Raw genomic sequence first — 20,027 nt, 5'->3', positions numbered from 1 at the left:
ACTCCTGGTTCTTCTCAACATGCAGGCAAAGTTTGGATGGAGTGACACTAGCGTCACAGCGCTTTTCAGGTGATCTATTACAATTAGTTTACTTTAATAAAGCTCTAAATGTATAATGATCTGATAGATTTTTACACGACTGTATCGTATTTTTATGTTGTGTAGATTGCTTAAAGAGAACATACTACCAGCTGACAATGTGATGCCAGATTCCGGAGATGAAGCAAGAAAGATTTTGGGAAACTTGGGGATGGATTACAATTCTATCCACGCTTGTCCTAATGACTGCATTCTTTTTCGAGGGGAATACATAGACATGGAGAAGTGTCCGAAATGTGATTCCGAAAGATATCGAGTAGATCTCCACGGGATAAAAATTCCACAAAAGTTTTTGCGACATTTTCCTCTGATTCCTCGCATCAAGCATTTCTTCGAATGTAAGTCCATGGCCGCCCTAGCATCATGGCATGAGGAGAATAAATCTTCAGATGGTGTGCTACGAATTCCTGCAGATTGTGCAGTCTAGAAACATATAGATGGAACATGGTCAGATTTTTCCAGGGAAGCTCGAAATTTGTGCTTAGGCCTGGCTATGGATGGCGTAAATCCATTTGGTCAAAGATCAACATCTTAGAGTGTATGGCCTGTTGTCATCGTCAACTACAACAATCCCCCGTGGTTGACTACGAAGAAGGGGCACCTATGGCTAAGCTTGATTGTGCCAAGGCGATATAAAGTGGAGAATATGGATGTGTATCTTAGTCCACTATTGGAAGAGCTACAACAATTGTGGATTGGCATAGAGGTGGTGGATATGAGCCGACACACAGGACGACGGAATGCTTTGATCAGAGGCATTCTAATGTGGACCATGCATGACTATCCCGGGCTAACAGAATGCTCAGGTGATCTATTGACACTCCTCACTCAGACACTGTAAATCTTGTTTTTTCCCATAGTTGATCTATTATCATGTGTATACATGCAGGGCTTCAAACAAGCGGATACAGAGCATGTGTCACATGTGGACCTAGACTGAATGCACGTAGGGCGCCCTCACTGAAGAAGCAAATCTACGAAGGTCATCAAGCGTATCTTCCAGAGAATCATGTGTTACGCGATGGCTTTTTGGGAAGAGAGCCACCAAGGATGTCTGCACAAGCATGGTTAGAGCAGAAGGAGATGTGCGATGACGGATTGCCTCCAGGGATGAAGAGACTATCTCTATGGTACGAGTTACCATACTAGCCCCGACTCATGATCAATCACTTGCTCGATCCAATGACATATTCAAGAATGTGGGTAATCTACTATGGGACCATCTGACCGGCAAGAAAGATACTTTGGGAGCCAGAGTTGACCTTAGAAATGTGGATCGTATGGAGCAATATTGGCCGCAAAGAGCGTCTGATGGATCGATAAAACTCCCCAAAGCACCATGGATTTTCACAGGAGCCCAAGAACGCAAAGTAAAAGAGACCATTCGATCTTTGCAGACCCCCACTGGCGTAATGCACTCGCTCCAAACGTGTTTTACTAAAGAAGGAAAGCTTACCGGTTTGAAGTCACACGATTGACATAAAATGTGTCAGGTACGTTCATAGTGGACTTTAATATCATTGCATAAAATGTGGACTTTAATATCATTGCTGCACATACTTTACAGTTTATTTTACCGGTTGCCATTGAGGGATGTTTGTCTCTCGACATCCGTAACACAATCTACAAACTTGCAAAGCTGGTGCAATGGATCTCACAAAAGGAGATCAACGTAGACTCCATACCATTCGCCAAACTAAATGCTCGGAGCTTTGTGCATGTTTGAGAAACATTTTCCTACTACCATGCTAACCATTCAGGTGCATCTTCTTGTTCACATAGTTGATGAGGTGGAAATAGCTGGCACAGTTCATTCCAGATGGATGTTCTTCTTAGAACGTTTCATGAAAACGCTTAAGGGATATGTGCGTCAAAAGGCACGTCCGGAGGGTAGCATGGCAGAAGGTTGGTTGGTATCAGAGTCCCTAGTGTACATTGGAGAGTGGCTAGACGGATTTGATAAAGCCCGGGACACGCTATGGCGAACCATAGATGATGAGCGCATATCTGGGATTGTCATGTGCAATCTCGGTGTTGAGAAGAAGATGACGGAAGATCTAGAGGCTAAAATCAACCGATTTTGCATGCTTCACAATCCAGTGATGCAAAAGTGGATTTCACAATATGAGGATGCAAAGCAAGAGCGACAAAGGGCACGAATCGAGTGGAGACGGGGAAGACGACCACCGATGCACTATGCGACGGTTCTGGAGAGCCTACCAACCTTCATGAGCTTAAGATGGTTGCACAACCAATTGAAAAGCGCACAACAATGCGGTGACGAAGTGACTGAGGAAGAGTGGGAGTACTCTCGGGGTTGCGCGACCAAGGTAAGTTTGCAATGTACGACAGCTAGTGACTTTATTTCTAAACGTTTGAACGGCCACTCATAATCTTTGTTCGTTGTAGTATAAGTCATACACAGCAGCATGGTGTAAAGGTCGACATTTTAGGGTGGAACGAATCGACAAAAAGCGTTTTACTCAAGATTGTGGAATCATGGCAAAATTTGAACAGTCTAGTCGACGACGTTCCTCTGATGCAGATCCTGTGGTGGCGGAACTCACTTACTTCGGCACGCTGCAAGAGATTTTGAGGATCGATTACAGAGGATTTTTTGTCGACTTGTTCGACGTGCAATGGTTCAAGATAATCATGGAGGGTCGCAACGCTACTGTGCGTAGAGGAGAGTCTGGTTTTCTTGAGGTGGATTCTACTAAGAAATGGACTGACCTAAGAGACACTTTCGTACTACCCAGCATTGTGAACAAGTAAGTATGTAAATAGTTAACATCCCCCTTTTACAAGTTATGTGCTTGAAAGCTCTCATGTAAGTTATGTGGCTCTGGCAGGTAATATTTCATCCTACAAAGTCTACATCAAACTGGTGGTACGTCATAGAGGTAGCCCCTCGTAGTGCAAGGACGTATGAAGGCTACCATGTGCCAATCACAACGGCATCAATGGAGGAGATCAGAGAAGATGCTCAATCAGAAGCCGCTGCGGTGGTGCCAGACGAGCATCAAGATGCTACTACTCTATATGGGGTGCATGCAGAGGAGCTACAAAATGAAACAGAGGATATGTGTTTAAACGGAGAGCTCTATATAGATATAGGAAGTTATGCTGAGTTATGCGAGGATGAGAGAGAGATCTCTTGAAGCCACAAATATTGTATTTGAACAATTTTGCTCCGTGTTGTAAAAGCTCTGGCTCTCTAAGTACCTTCCATGGTGTATAACGTTCTTTTCTACTCGCGCTCACATCTTTTGATTGAAAATTCTGAGTTTTCGACTTGCCTCTTCTATCACTTGATTCATTGCGTCATTGTATTTATATGCGTCATTACGTCATTGTATTTAATGGTCTTTGCGTCATTGTCTACTCTATTCATTCAATATTAAGTTTAAATATTCGTGTGTTTAATGCAGGTATGGATGACGAGGAGTTTCTTTCTTCTTTGTCACCGCAGCAGAGACAGTGGTACGTGGAGCATCATCGCTCTGGCGCATCATCGCACGTTCCTACTCCATCCGCATCTCCCTCTCTTTCGGAGCATTCGGCGCGCTCCGAAGCTTTGGCGTCAACGAGACGAGCTTCACACTCGTCTAGACACCGGCGCTCTAGTGGTGGCGGTGGCGGTTGTTGTGGGGATTCCGCCACCGATGCCTTCACACCGCCTCATGTTCGACGAGGTTGTTTACCCTCCCCTTCTTTCCCCGGCCCCACACCAGCCACAACATCGCCATCTACGCCAGGTTTTGCACGGCTTACTGTTCCTAGAAGCTACACACCTCTACCTACTCCGCGAGGAGCCACCCCTCTCAACACTCCTCGCTTCGGGGCCCAGACGCCGATGGAGACACCTGACGTCCGTACCCCCATCGACACGCCGCTAGAGACCCCTGCCGGGACACCCAGGTTCACGCATCACCGGCCAGAGGGCGTGTCTTACTCCATCGACTTCAGCGGCGGCATCATCATGGATGATGACTGCAAGAAGGTGATCTCGCGCATGCGTGGTCTTTGCTCTGAGCTGTTTAGACACTACATACTAAAAAAATGGAGTGAAGTACCAAGTGATTTAAAAAATAGAGTCATCAGCATACTTCATGATGAGTTTCCCGTTCCAACACGGGATCGGCGCTTCAATGAAGACCTGATGAAGACTCAAATGCGCGAATACTGCAAACACAAGCGTTCCGAAGTGCAAAAAGCAATCAAGAATGGGTGGAACAGGCCAGATTGGCTGGCCAAAGAAGATTGGAAGAATGCGAAGAAAGCAGCGCGCGAGTATCCCGACAAGTGGAAGCAACAAAAGAATGTAGCCAGAGCGCGAGTAGAGGCAGGGATCTCGCACCACTTGGGGAGTGGTGGATGGGCATCATTTGAGGCCGATTTTGTAAGTGTTTTCACATTGCTCTTTATGTTCGATAGTTTAGGGTTTATGAGTTTTTTAATTCTAACATAATGAAATCTTTGTATGTTTTGACAGTGGTCGATGACAGGACGTGATCCCACACCGTACGAGCGCGAGTACACAGGCAGGAAGGGCTTAAACGCCCTGATGGACATTCTCAGTTCTCGCGACGGCATGGTTAGTATTAGGGTTTACTCTTTTTTATTTTTTGTATTGTTTTATAAATGTCGTTATATGTTTATACTTACTGAAAGCTGTCTTATTGTCTTTTTTTGTAGAATCCGACAGATACGCCGCTTGGACGGGATGAGACGTCTGACTAGACGACGTCAGTTTAGCCGTAGCTAGATAGCATTAGTTTAGGGTTTCTCATAGCTTAAGTCTTTTTGAACCATGTATATTATTACATTTGTCACCGCAGTTCCTTTTGCCAATCAATTCTTTATGCCTATGATGTTGTACAATTGTCATTATTACATTTGCCAATCAATTCATTTTGCCTATGATGTGTACAATTGTCAATTTTGCAAACAATGCGTCTTGTGGGTGACTATTTTGGGTCTATTATCTACCCTTTCACTTTTTTAAAAAAGTGAATCAAGTACAATATGGTTGATGGGTGCCAGGGCATTCAATGCCCTGCCACCAAAAAAAAAATCTCTCGGGCATCGCTATTTATGGCTCTGTAGCGTCGCTATGAGCGTCGCTATAGTCTTCAGTGTAAACGTCGCTATAACCGTCGCTATATAGCGACTCTTATAGCGACGCATATAGCGACTCTCTCGTAGAGACGCTCGTAGCGACGGTTTTAGCGACGCTGGGGGTTATAAAAACCCAGTGTATTTCCGTCGCTAACAGCGTCACAAGAGCACACAACCTCTTGTAGTGAGCTAAGAAGCCTACAAGGGCAGAATTGGTGTGTAAATTATGTAAGACATTGTATGGCCTAAAACAAGGCTCAGGAAACTGGTACATGAATTTTGAAAAGTAAATGCAATCCCAAGGATATGAAAGGAGCCAAGACGATTGTTGCTTGTATACCTGAAGTTCAGTTATTATCTTGATACTATATGTTTATGATATGCTTATTATCGGGAAGCCAAAAGACGAGATTGTGTTTTTGAAGCAGTCCCTTGGCACATAGATTTCTATGAAACATTAAAGAGATGCGTATTACTTTCTTGGTTGTGAATCAAGAGAGATCAAAAGGGAGAGTTGTCACACAAAAAGTATATTCACAAGCTCTTGCAATGTTTTAAATGTAGGGGCGGGGGAGGCAGGGTGGGGAGGGGGGGATGCCTCATTGAGTAACCCAATGCAGTCATTTAGAAAATTGAGCAAGAATGATTCTCCCAAGCTGGATGTTGAGAAATCAAAAGGGGCCAAGGTGCCATATTCTTCAGCAATTTGTTGGAGCTATATATGGCTCACTCTACTCAACTTGGTCTCACCTATATATTTGTATCTTGTCCTCAATATGAATCAGTCTTTGGGAGCGTATATGGTGTGTCTCTTGTCTCGTCTCTCTCTCTTTCTCTCTACATCTCAACATGGTATCAGAGCAGAATAGCAAGAAAAATTGAGATGAAGTTCAGGGTGTCATCAACAAGAAAACGTAATCAACGATTAGATTGATTAGCAATAAACGTCACACAAAACACTAATCATATTCTTCTTAACACAAAACAACCACAACTAACAAGAATCAATGCTCAAAAATAAAATTTGTAGCAATTTTTGAATCTTACATGCAAATCGCATACACATACTGTTTTGTCACCGTGAATTGAATCGGCGCATGATCGTTACTGCTCTGATACCATGTTGAGATGTAGAGAGAAAGAGAGAGAGACGAGACAAGATACCATGATTGTTGGGCACGTCAATATGATGAAGAACACAATATTACCACAAAACAACCACATTTATCTAGAGACTCTTCTTCTTCTTCTTGTGAATATTGTGGACGATCTGATCATCCCACTCATATGTGCTATAAGCGTCGATTCGACACAGATCGGAATAGAGCGTATGCTACTGAACATCGAAACAACATTGTACCAGAAACAAGTTGCGTCCTATGTTCAGTTGCTCCAGACAGAATACTTCATGTACGCGATGGATCACTTTTTATTGTCGATTCTGGTGCTACCGGAAATATGACATATCAATCTAAGTGGCTCCATAACTATCATCCACTGCCAGTTCAACGTGTTGTTTATCTTGCTGATGATACTACTTGTCAAGTAAAGGGTATTGGAGACTTATATCTTGGTACCTTATCTTCTTCCACTCGAATTTTGCAAGGAGTATTACATGTACCAAATCTTCAACGTAATCTTCTTTCAGTTGCTAGACTTGTTGATCTTGGTCTGTTTGTTGGATTTGATCATACCAAATGCCAAATTGAGAAAGATGGACAGACTATAGCCACTTCTCCTCGAAATGGTAATTTGTTTGAACTCTCTCTCAACGATGCTGTAGCAAATGTTGTCACTGCTCCAGGTGATCATGATTGCAAAGTATGGCATCACCATTTTGTTCATGCTGATTTCTCAAAACTCCTTGATCTTCAACGTCGTGATCTTGTTCATGGCATAGATCTTAAAGCCCATCCTCATATGGGAATTTGTGAATTTTGTGCTCTTGGGAAACACAATCGCAAACCCTTTCCTCTTTCAAATACAACTCATTCTCATGACATATTGGATCTTGTTCATACTGATATATGTGGACCTCTACCTTCTTCGAGATCACAATATCGCTACTTCATTACTTTCATTGATGATTTCTCAAGGTATACGACTGTATTTCTACTTTGACAAAAATCTGAAGCCTTATCTGTTTTCAAACAATTCCACAAGGCTGCGGAACTTCAAACTGGTCGTCGCCTTAAGAAGCTTCGTAGTGACAATGGAGGCGAATATGTTTCTCGAGAGTTTGTGAGTTACTGTGCTGACATTGGAATTCATCATGAACACAATATTCCATATTCGCCTCAACAGAACGGTGTTGCTGAATGAAAGAATCGCATTATTCTCAATGCTGTAAGATGTATGCTGATTCATTCTGGCTTATCTCGTGGTTTTTGGGCTGAAGCTACTTTGACAGCAGTATTTATTCAGAATCATCTTCCTACTACTGCACCCTCTGGTAAGATACCCATCACAGCATGGACAGGTGACATTCCTTCTGTATCTCATTTTCGAACCTTTGGATGTATTGCTTATATTCATGTTCCCAAAGAAACACGAACAAAGCTTGATGCTCCTGGTCTTAAAGTTATTTTTATTGGATATTCTGACACTTCCAAAGGCTACAAATTCTATGACCCTTCCTCCAAGAAAGTAATTGTGAATCGTGATGCTACTTTTAATGAACAGCTTATGGGAGGCTCATGGTCCATGGATGATTCTGATGATACTAAATCATTGCTTCAAGCTTTTCCATTTCTTTCAGAAGATGAAACTCTTCCTATAGAGCAACTTTCCTCTTCACAACCATCCATTCCGAATGTCGCCAATGATGATATTGATATTTTTGTTGATCTGCCTATTGATTTTGAACATGGCTCATGTCATGTTTATGATGACGATATTGATGATAATGCTTTTTCTACTTCCGAAGATCCAGTTACTTATGATGAAGCTATCTCTTCACCACAAAAGGATCAATGGCAAGAGGCTATGGAAGCAGAGTACGATTCTCTTATCTCTAAAGGTACATGGATACTAACTGAATTACCTCCTGGTCGTACAGCTATTAAATGTAAGTGGGTGTATAAGACAAAAGTAAAAGCAGATGGATCCTTTGACAAGTTGAAGGCGCGTTTAGTTGCAAAAGGTTATTCCCAAGTAGCTGGTGTTTATTATCAAGAGACTTTTTCACCAGTTGTTCGCATTACAAGTGTTCGAGTTTTATTGGCATTTGCTGTTCAATTTGATTTAGAAGCTCATCAAATGGATATGCGAACTGCTTTTCTTAATGGTGACTTGGAAGAGGAAATTTATATGGAACAACCAGAAGGGTTTGTTATTCCAGGTAAAGAAGACCTTGTTGCTCAACTCCATAAGGCACTATATGGTCTCAAACAAGCTTCGCGAGCCTGGTATACAAAATTTGATCTTTTTCTCACCTCTAAAGGATTCATCTCTTGCTCGTCAGACCGCAACTTATACATAAAACGCCAAGGTAGTAGTTTTGTGATTCTTGCTCTTTATGTGGATGATACCATCCTTGTTTCCAATGATTTGGGATTTCTTCAGCAAGTGAAAAAGTTATTGTCTTCTGCATTTGATATGGTGGATCTTGGAGAGATTCACTCGTGTCTTGGCATTCAAATCCAACGAAACCGTACAAAAGGTATTTTATTCCTTCGACAGTCAAAGTTTATTGCAGATACTATTCAAAAATTTGGTATGGAATCTGCACATTCAGCCAACACACCTTGTCTTGCAAGCTCTACAAAGAACACTTCTGACAATGGCGGTCAACTTGTCACAAATCAACCTTATGCTAACTTGATTGGATGTCTTCAGTTTGTTGGCATGAACACTCGTCCTGATATTCTGTTTGCTGCTAATTATCTTGGACAACATCTTGCATGTCCTTCTCTTAAGCATTGGTCTGCTGCAAAGCGTGTGTTGAAATACTTGAAAGGCACTACAGATTTTAGTTTAGTCTATCGACGACAACTCACATTGGATTCTATGCAATCTCTTTCTCTTTTGGGTTACACAGATGCAAACTGGGCAAGCTCACATTTATCTATGCGATCTACTAGTGGAAATTGCTTCTTTATAAATGGTTGTCTTGTTTCTTGGACTAGCAAGAAACAACGTTGTGTTGCAGTTTCTACGACAGAGTCAGAATATGTTGCGGCATCACTTGCAGCTCGTGAGTTGATTTGGCTTCGACAAATGCTGGTTGATATTGGTCACTCTCCTCTTTCTAGCACGCCCTTGCGGTGTGACAACCAAAGTGCTATTAGTCTTGCAAAAGACTATGTTCAACATAATAAGTCAAAGCACATTGCTGTCCATTATCATTATGTCAGGTATGAAGTACGCAAAGGAACCATTATGGTTGAACACTGTCCAAGTGACCAGATGATTGCAGACATTTTGACCAAAGGCCTCAACGAGTCACGTTTCATCCTCTTGCGCTCGGAGCTTGGAGTTGCTTCGACCTCACTTTTTCTAGATTAGCTTCTTTGCTATTGTAATAGCTTTGTACATATGACATTGTAATCTTTTAGGTACCATGCACTATGCACACTCCACATTTGCACATTGTGATCTCTAAGTCACTTAAATATTTTTACATAGATGCACAATTCACTTTCACATCATCATCGCTGGTTCATATTTTCACATTGTATAGGGGCTTGGGTTTTTCCCTTGAACTCCCCAAGGGTTTTTTCATCCAAAGCTAGAGACCTTTGTTTGAGTGGGGGTGTTGGAGCTATATATGGCTCACTCTACTCAACTTGGTCTCACCTATATATTTGTATCTTGTCCTCAATATGAATCAATCTTTGGGAGCGTATTTGGTGTGTCTCTTGTCTCGTCTCTCTCTCTTTCTCTCTACATCTCAACACAATTGACATACTTAAATTCACCATGGTGGCCATGAGACTAGACATTGCATTTGGAGTGGGAATGGTTAGCATGTTTTTGGCAAAAAGGATTGGGAAGCGGTGAAGCACATCTTGAGATATGTGGAAGGTATGATAGAAAAGTGCTTATGCTTTGGGAATAGTAATGCATCCATTCTGGGTTACATAGATGTGTATTATGCGGGTTGTCTGGATAGTCAAATATCCATCTCTGGATATGTTTTCCTTTTTCCTAGAGTAACCATGTCGTCATGGAGATCATGTCCCTAGGACTATATGTCATCTTCCGTCACCACAGAGACAAAGTATGTGACAGTTTCTGATGTTAGCAAGGAAGCTGTGCGATTAGGTCACCTTGTGGGAGATCTTGACATTACTCAGACTCTAGTGTTGCCTTGTGATAGTTAGTGTGGGATTACATTAGAGAAGAACCCCTTGTTCACTCTAGGTCAAACACATAGAAGTCTGTTATCATGTGATACACGACATATTGGGTATGAAGCGCATGGAGCTAGTCAAGGTTCATATGGATGACAACCCTGTGGATGATCTCACAAAGAGCCTACCCTCATTGCACTTTTTACATTTCATGGAGATAATGGGTGTACGGTGACACCACTCGGATGCTTTATGGTGGTACATACATAGGCATCTTGGGCCATGTTGGTGTTCAAGGGAGAAAGATTGTTAGGGTTTGTGCAAACTGGTTGGACATCCATCACACTCACCGTACCAACCTTCTCCCTATTTATTGGTAATACATTTCAATAAGGAATAGTGAGGCATTTCAACTCTAAGTGAGAACTCAACCCAAAACTCTCTATGTTCTCCTTCTTCGCACACCACACCAAGCAGGCACACATTCGTGCACACACTCTTCACAATTATACATCTAAAGTGGCAGATGGAATTGTCTTTCTACTCAAGGATTTTGAGAAAGTGCTTAAACCTTTTGGAATCTCACTTTTTGATCCTAGAGTCTCTCAAAGAAAGACCATACTCTTTCCCTAACATTGACAACGAACCAACAAGCCTTACACTTCAAGATTTTTTAGATAGTATCTAGAACTTTGAAGTACTCATAACCAACTTTTTTGAGGTTGTTTTTTTAAATATTGTAGTTTTTATCAAGTTACATGTGAGCTTCCAGTGGGTGTTCATACCCTTGACCCAATGGGTTGGGTTTTCCCTCCATTCTTGTAGTGTCATTGCTCCAATAGAAACTAACCACACTATGTAGATCCCTTTTCACGGATGGTTTAGTACTCATGAGTCTCATCAAGGTTACATAGGACATGGCTAATAATTTATAGTCACACGAAGCAAATGCATTGGCACCTTTTTGAAATGACTATGTCTCACGAATGGTCACATATGCTTCATTTATTTGCCTTCTAATAAGTAGCTATGCAAGTCCTTTTTGTAGCTATGCCAATTAAAGAATGCACACACACATTGAGAGAGGAAAAGAGAGAGAGAGAGCATGCATAAACAAAAAACGCACGCATTGAGAGAGGAAAAGAGAGAGAGAACATGCATAAACAAAAAATGCACACATTGATAGAGGAAAAGAGAGAGAAAACATGCATACGATCCAAAAAAACGCACACACATTGAGAGATAAAGAGAGAGAAATTAATTTAACGTCGTAGGAAACTAGTTAAAATTAAAAGACCTAAAGATCTAGCCGACGAGGAGTTGAACTCAAGACCTATTATTCAAGAGGGAAATGGCATAACCAATCTATCATACTTGGCATGGGTGATAGAAAGGTTATACCATTTATCTCTTTTTATTGGCAGACACATCCACACACGCGCACACACACAAGAAGAAGAGAGTTATAACGTCGTAGGAAACTATCCTAAAAGACGTTAAAGATTAGGTTAGATGTAGACTTACGTTAAATTAGATTTAGGTTTATTTAAGTTAAATTAGATTAGATTTAGGTTTATTTTTAATTAGATTTACGTTTATTTTTAATTAGATTTACGTTTATTTACGCTAGATTTAGATTTACGTTATATTAGATTAGATTTAGGTCTCCATAGACTACGATGCCTGCATGAAGAAAGCCCATGGAATATAGGGTATTGCTGCCTTCACTCATGGTGGGCTTCGTCGATCCAAAAGTACTGGTGAAATGTCTTCAGTAGATAGGGAAGGAGGTGGATCTTCAGGGCGGCAAGAGTCACTACATCCCCGACACAATGAACATCTAGACAACCTCTAGTCATTCAACAACAACTTCAAAGTTAGTAACAAGAGCAAGAACGATCTAAAGGGCCAATTGCTGTCGTCAGATGTGGATGGAGATGAGGCAGCGTCACCGCCGAAAGTTAACTCTCACATCTTTAGTGATGAGAATGCCAACTCTTGCCGAGTTATGTGAAAAATTATGTGTTAAATTAGTTTTAAGGTTCTTATAATCCCTGTTAGTTTAGTTCTTTGTTTTTAATATAACATAATTTACGTTAGATCTAGATTTATGTTATATTAGATTAGACTTAGGTTTATTTAGGTTTACCCACACACACACAAGAAGAAGAGAGTTTTAACGTCGTAGGAAACTATCCCAAAAGACGTTAAAGATTAGGTTAGATGTAGACTTACGTTAAATTAGATTTAGGTTTATTTTTAGTTAGATTTACGTTTATTTAGATTTACGCTTATTTACGTTAGATCGAGTCCACGCAAGAATTACTTACGGTTTAGGGTTTAGAGTTAGACGAACAATGAAAAGATCTACTATGAAAAGATGTTAAGATGCTGTGAAGTGCTACAGCTAGAGAAGAGGCAAAGGGGTTTTGTCCACTACATGCAGTATCATGTAGACATGGGTATGTAGATTTCTTGTACCCACAAATATAGGTATTGACCAATAAAGACGAGATTATAACCCGGTGGTTCTGATCTCCGTGCACCTCTAGACCGAGGTGTGCGGGGATTGGACATGACTAGAGAATGTGAGGTAAAGAGAGAGAGAGAGAGAGAGAGAGAGAGAGAGAGAGAGAGAGAGAGAGAGAGAGAGAGAGAGAGAGAGAGAGAGAGAGATAAGACGAAGAACGTAGTGACGAGGATGTGGGACCGTCCAACCGAAACACCTATCTCTCAACGAGGGTCTCATGTCCTTGTAATCAATGCAAGCATGCTGTGCGACGGACAAGACATGTTTCTTTGCAGCACGTTCGCGAATTTGGCGAGTTCGATCCATCTGTTATAGATCGAGTTGTTGCCAATTATAACTCGTCGGACTCTGACGCTGTCCAACAAGCAGTAATCTTGCAACCCAATAGACGTGTTCGTAGGCGCTTTGGTCAAGCAGCATATGTGAGGCCACAAGATGTAGCCTCTGAGAGCTCGGGGGATGATCATGCAGAGCACATTCCCAACGAGGCAATGTTTGAGCCCGAGATTGATGAAATGATCGAGACGATCATGGATTCAGAAAGGCTTATCTATGATGATATGAAAAGTGAAGCCGATATGCCATTGTATAATGGAGTACGTATGTCTAGATTGAAAGCACTCCTGGTTCTTCTCAACATGCAGGCAAAGTTTGGATGGAGTGACACTAGTGTCACAGCGCTTTTCAGGTGATCTATTACAATTAGTTTACTTTAATAAAACTCTAAATGTATAATGATCTTATAGATTTTTACACGACTGTATCGTATTTTTATGTTGTGTAGATTGCTTAAAGAGCACATACTACCAGCTGACAATGTGATGCCAGATTCCCGAGATGAAGCAAGAAAGATTTTGCGAAACTTGGGGATGGATTACAATTCTATCCACGCTTGTCCTAGTGTCTGCATTCTTTTCAGAGGGGAATACGTAGACATGGAGAAGTGTCCGAAATGTGATTGCGAAAGATATCGAGTAGATCTCCACGGGACAAAAATTCCACAAAAGTTTTTGCGACATTTTCCTCTGCTTCCTCGCATCAAGCATTTCTTCGAATGTAAATCCATGGCCGCTCTAGCATCATGGCATGAGGAGAATAAATCTTCGGATGGTGTGCTACGAATTCTTGTAGATTGCGCAGCCTGGAAACATATAGATGGAACATGGTCGGATTTTGCCAGGGAAGCTCGAAATTTGCGCTTAGGCCTGGCTATGGATGGCGTAAATCCATTTGGTCAAAGATCAACATCTTATAGTGTATGGCCCGTTGTCATCGTCAACTACAACATTCCCCCGTGGTTGACTACGAAGAAGGGGCACCTATGGCTAAGCTTGATTGTGCCAAGGCGATATAAAGTGGGGAATATGGATGTGTATCTTCGTCTACTATTGGAAGAGCTACAACAATTGTGGATTGGCATAGAGGTGGTGGATATGAGCCGACACACAGGACGACGGAATGCTTTGATCAGAGGCATTCTAATGTGGACCATGCATGACTATCCTAGGCTAACAGAATGCTCAGGTGATCTATTGACACTCCTCACTCAGACACTATAAATCTTGTTTTTTCCCATAGTTGATCTATTATCATGTGTATACATGTAGGGCTTCAAACAAGCGGATACAGATCATGTGTCACATAGACTGAATGCACGTAGGGCGCCCTCACTGAAGAAGCAAATCTACGAAGGTCATCAAGAGTATCTTCCAGAGAATCATGTGTTACGCGATAGCTTTTTGGTAAGAGAGCCACCAAGGATGTCTGCACAAGCATGGTTAGAGCAGAAGGGGATGTGTGATGACGGATTGCCTCCAGGGATGAAGAGACTATCTCTATGGTACGAGTTACCATACTGGCCCCGACTCATGATCAATCACTTGCTCGATCCAATGCACATATTCAAGAAAGATACTTTGGGCGCCAGAGTTGACCTTAGAAATGTGGATCGTATGGAGCAATATTGGCCGCAAACAGCGTCTGATGGATCGATAAAACTCCCCAAAGCACCATGGATTTTCACAGGAGCCCAAGAACGCAAAGTAAAAGAGACCATTCGATCTTTGCAGACCCCCACTGGCGTAATGCACTCGCTCCAAACGTGTTTTACTAAAGAAGGAAAGCTTACCGGTTTGAAGTCACACGATTGGCATAAAATGTGTCAGGTACGTTCATAGTGGACTTTAATATCATTGCATAAAATGTGGACTTTAATATCATTGCTGCACATACTTTACAGTTTATTTTACCGGTTGCCATTGAGGGATGTTTGTCTCTCGACATCCGTAACACAATCTACAAACTTGCAAAGCTGGTGCAATGGATCTCACAAAAGGCGATCAACGTAGACTCCATACCATTCGCCAAACTAAATGCTCTGGAGCTTTTGTGCATGTTTGAGAAACATTTTCCTACTACCATGCTCACCATTCAGGTGCATCTTCTTGTTCACATAGTTCATGAGGTGGAAATAGCTGGCACATTTCATTCCAGATGGATGTTCTTCTTAGAACGTTTCATGAAAACGCTTAAGGGATATGTGCGTCAAAAGGCACGTTCGGAGGGTAGCATGGCAGAAGGTTGGTTGGTATCAGAGTCCCTAGTGTACATTGGAGGGTGGCTAGACGGATTTGATAAAGCCCGGGACACGCTATGGCGAACCATAGATGATGAGCGCATATCTGGGATTGTCATGTGCAATCTCGGTGTTGAGAAGAAGATGACTGAAGATCTAGAGGCTAAAATCAACCGATTTTGCATGCTTCACAATCCAGTGATGCAAAAGTGGATTTCACAATATGAGGATGCAAAGCAAGAGCGACAAAGGGCACGAATCGAGTGGAGACGGGGAAGACGACCACCGATGCACTATGCGACGGTTCTGGAGAGCCTACCAACCTTCATGAGCTTAAGATGGTTGCACAACCAATTGAAAAGCGCACAACAATGCGGTGACGAAGTGACTGAGGAAGAGTGAAAGTACTCTCGGGGTTGCGCGACCAAGGTAGGTTTGCAATGTACGACATGCTAGTGACTTTATTTCTAAACGTTTGAACGGCCACTCATAATCTTTGTTCGTTGTAGTATAAGTCATACACAGCAGCATGGTGTAAAGGTCGACATTTTAGGGTGGAACGGATCGACAAAAAGCGTTTTACTCAAGATTGTGGAATCATGGCAAAATTTGAACAGTCTAGTCGACGACGTTCCTCTGATGCAGATCCTGTGGTGTCGGAACTCACTTACTTTGGCACGCTGCAAGAGATTTGGAGGATCGATTACAGAGGATTTTTTGTCGACTTGTTCGACGTGCAATGGTTCAAGATAATCATGGAGGGTCGCAACGCTACTGTGCGTAGAGGAGAGTCTGGTTTTCTTGAGGTGGATTCTACTAAGAAATGGACTGACCTAAGAGACGCTTTCGTACTACCACAGCATTGTGAACAAGTAAGTATGTAAATAGTTAACATCCCCCTTTTACAAGTTATGTGCTTGAAAGCTCTCATGTAAGTTATGTGGCTCTGGCAGGTAATATTTCATCCTACAAAGTCTACATCAATCTGGTGGTACGTCATAGAGGTAGGCCCTCGTAGTGCAAGGACGTATGAAGGCTACCATGTGCCAATCACAACGGCATCAATGGAGGAGATCAGAGAAGATGCTCAATCAGAAGCCGCTGCGGTGGTGCCAGACGACCATCAAGATTCTACTACTCTATATGGGGTGCATGTAGAGGAGCTACAAAATGAAACAGAGGATATGTGTTTAAACGGAGAGCTCTATATAGATATAGGAAGTTATGCTGAGTTATGCGAGGATGAGAGAGAGATCTCTTAAAGCCACAAATATTGTATTTGAACAATTTTGCTCCGGGTTGTAAAAGCTTTGGCTCTCTAAGTACCTTCCATGGCGCTCACATCTTTTGATTGAAAATTCTGAGTTTTCGACTTGCCTCTTCTATCACTCAATTCATTGCGTCATTACGTCATTGTATTTAATGGTCTTTGCGTCATTGTCTACTCTATTCATTCAATATTAAGTTTAAATATTCGTGTGTTTAATGCAGGTATGGATGATGAGGAGTTTCTTTCTTCTTTGTCACCGCAGCAGAGACAGTGGTACGTGGAGCGTCATCGCTCTAGCGCATCATCGCGCGTTCCTACTCCATCCACATCTCCCTCTATTTCGGAGCATTCGGCGCGCTCCGAAGCTTCGGCGTCGACGAGACGAGCTTCACACTCGTCTATACACCGGCGCTCTAGTGGTGGCGGTGGCGGTTGTTGTGGGGATTCCGCCACCGATGCCTCCACACCGCCTCGTGTTTGACGAGCCTCTTTACCCTCCCCTTCTTTGCCCAGCCACAACATCGCCATCTATGCTAGGTTTTGCACGGCTGACTGTTCCTAGAAGCTACACACCTCTACCTACTCCGACAGGGGCCACCCCACTCGACACTCCTCGCTTCGGGGCCCAAACGCCGGTGGAGACACCTGACGTCCGTACCCCCATCGACACGCTGCTAGAGACCCCTGCCAGGACACCCAAGTTCACGCATCACCGGGCAGAGGGCTTGCCTTACTGCGTCGACTTCGGCGGCGGCATCATCATGGATGATGACGGCAAGAAGGTGATCTCGCGCATGCGTGGTCTTTGCTCTCAGCTGTTTAGACACTACATACTAAACAAATGGAGTGAAGTACCAAGTGATTTAAAAAACAGAGTCATCAGCATACTTCATGATGAGTTTCCCCTTCCAACACCGGATCAGCGCTTCAATGAAGACTTGATGAAGATTCGAATGCGCGAATACTGCAAACACAAGCGTTCCGAAGTGCAAAAAGCAATCAAGCATGGGTGGAACAGGCCAGATTGGCTGGCCAAAGAAGATTGGAAGAATGCGAAGAAAGCAGCGCGCGAGAATCCCGACAAGTGGAAGCAACAAAAGGATGCAGCCAGAGCGCGAGTAGAGGCAGGGAGCTCGCACCACTTGGGGAGCGGTGGATGGGCATCATTTGAGGCCGATTTTGTAAGTGTTTTTGCATTGGTGTTTATGTTCAATAGTTTCGGGTTTATGAGTTTTTTAATTCTAACATATTGAATTCTTTGTATGTTTTGATAGTGGTCGATGACAGGACGTGATCCCACACCGTACGAGCGCGAGTACGCAGGCAGGAAGGGCTTAAACGCCCTGATGGACATTCTCAGTTCTCGCGGCGGCATGGTTAGTATTAGGGTTTACTCTTTTCTATTTTTTGTATTGTTTTATAAATGTCGTTATATGTTTATACTTACTGAAAGTTTGTCTTATTGTCTTTTTTTGTAGAATCCGACAGATACGCCGCTTGGACGCGATGAGACGTCTGACTAGACGACGTCAGTTTAGCCGTAGCTAGATAGCATTAGTTTAGGGTTTCTCATAGCTTATGTATCATGAGACGGATTTTATACGTCTTTTTGAACCATGTATATTATTACATTTGTCACCGCAGTTCATTTTGCCAATCAATTCTTTATGCCTATGATGTTGTACAATTGTCATTATTACATTTGCCAAGCAATTCATTTTGCCTATGATGTGTATAATTGTCAATTTTACGCTTGTCAATTTTGCAAACAATGCGTCTTGTGGGTGACTATTTTGGGTCTATTATCTACCCTTGCACTTTTTTAAAAAAGTGAATCAAGTACAATATGGTTGATGGGTGGCAGAGCATTCAATGCCCTGTCACCAAAACATTTTTTCTCTCGGGCGTCGCTATTTATGGCTCTGTAGCGTCGCTATGAGCATCGCTATAGACTTCTGTGTAAACGTCGCTATAACCGTCGCTATGAGCGTCTCTATATAACGACGCATATAGCGACGGTTATAGCGACGCTCTCATAGCGACGCTCTCATAGCGACGCTATTAGCGACCGTTTTAGCGACACCGGGGGTTATAAAAACCCAGTGTATTTCCGCCGCTAACAGCGTCACAAGAGCACACAACCTCTTGTAGTGGAACCTGTATTTCCATGGTGATCCTTGCCAATATTTATGGCAAATGTGATGCGCCTAGCACACATTAAAAAGGAATGTAAATAGTTCTGAAAAGAAACTAAATACTTTCAGTTGCAATCTTTTGCAAGCCTTGTTGAAACGTCTGAATCACAATAGAAGGTGAAACATTGATCACTTCTAGATACAGACAATGAAACTTTTTCATTAACAATTTATAGCCGAGGTCATTGAATTCTGTGTGTGTATTCCGTGTTGCACTCATGCAACTATGAATCTGGTGTGGATACCCTTGCATATGTATGCCGCCCACCACCACTGGATGCTGTGTGCCTTCCTACTGAAGTTGCCTATAGAACCCTGGTACCCCTTGTATAGGCCGCTTGCATGAGCATGCAGTCATGCATGACTGCATGGAGGCAAACAATGGAAGGCCACAACGTAGGATTGGCTACAAGGACTGGACGGCGCACAATTGAAGACAGCCAAAAACTGAAAAAAAAAGAGAGAAAAACGAAACGACTTGTAACCGCCATGGCGGCTTTGCGCAGAGAGAGAAAGCCCGCTAACCAGGGCTTCTGCTACGAATTGGGGCTCTGCCCTATGTCGAAAAGTGGTGCTCTCTGCCTTGTGCTCCCATCGACTCCACCTGCGGGTGGTTTGGTGGAGGTTGAGCTTTGCTCCCTCCCCGCCGCAAGTGGCCTTACACACAGGTTCTCCAAGCATCCCTCCCGCAGTCCTCTTTGGTTCTGCAAGGGCAGCTTCCCACAGCCATGCACATAGCCCTTCCACTCGTGTCCTCCATATCCAAGACAAAAGTCATGCGTCGCCATGCTAACCCTCCCGAACGTGAGAAAGAGAGAGAGAGAGAGAGAGAGAGAGAGAGAGAGAGAGAGAGAGAGAGAGAGAGAGAGAGAGAGAGAGAGAGAGAGAGAGAGAGAGAGAGAGAGAGAGAGAGAGAGAGCGAGAGCAAGATCTTTTAGCAACC

This window comes from Adiantum capillus-veneris, chromosome 10, assembly GCF_014529385.1.
Source record: "Adiantum capillus-veneris isolate H3 chromosome 10, ASM1452938v2, whole genome shotgun sequence".
Classification (NCBI taxonomy): Eukaryota; Viridiplantae; Streptophyta; class Polypodiopsida; order Polypodiales; family Pteridaceae; genus Adiantum; species Adiantum capillus-veneris.
This window is presented reverse-complemented; position numbering follows the sequence as displayed.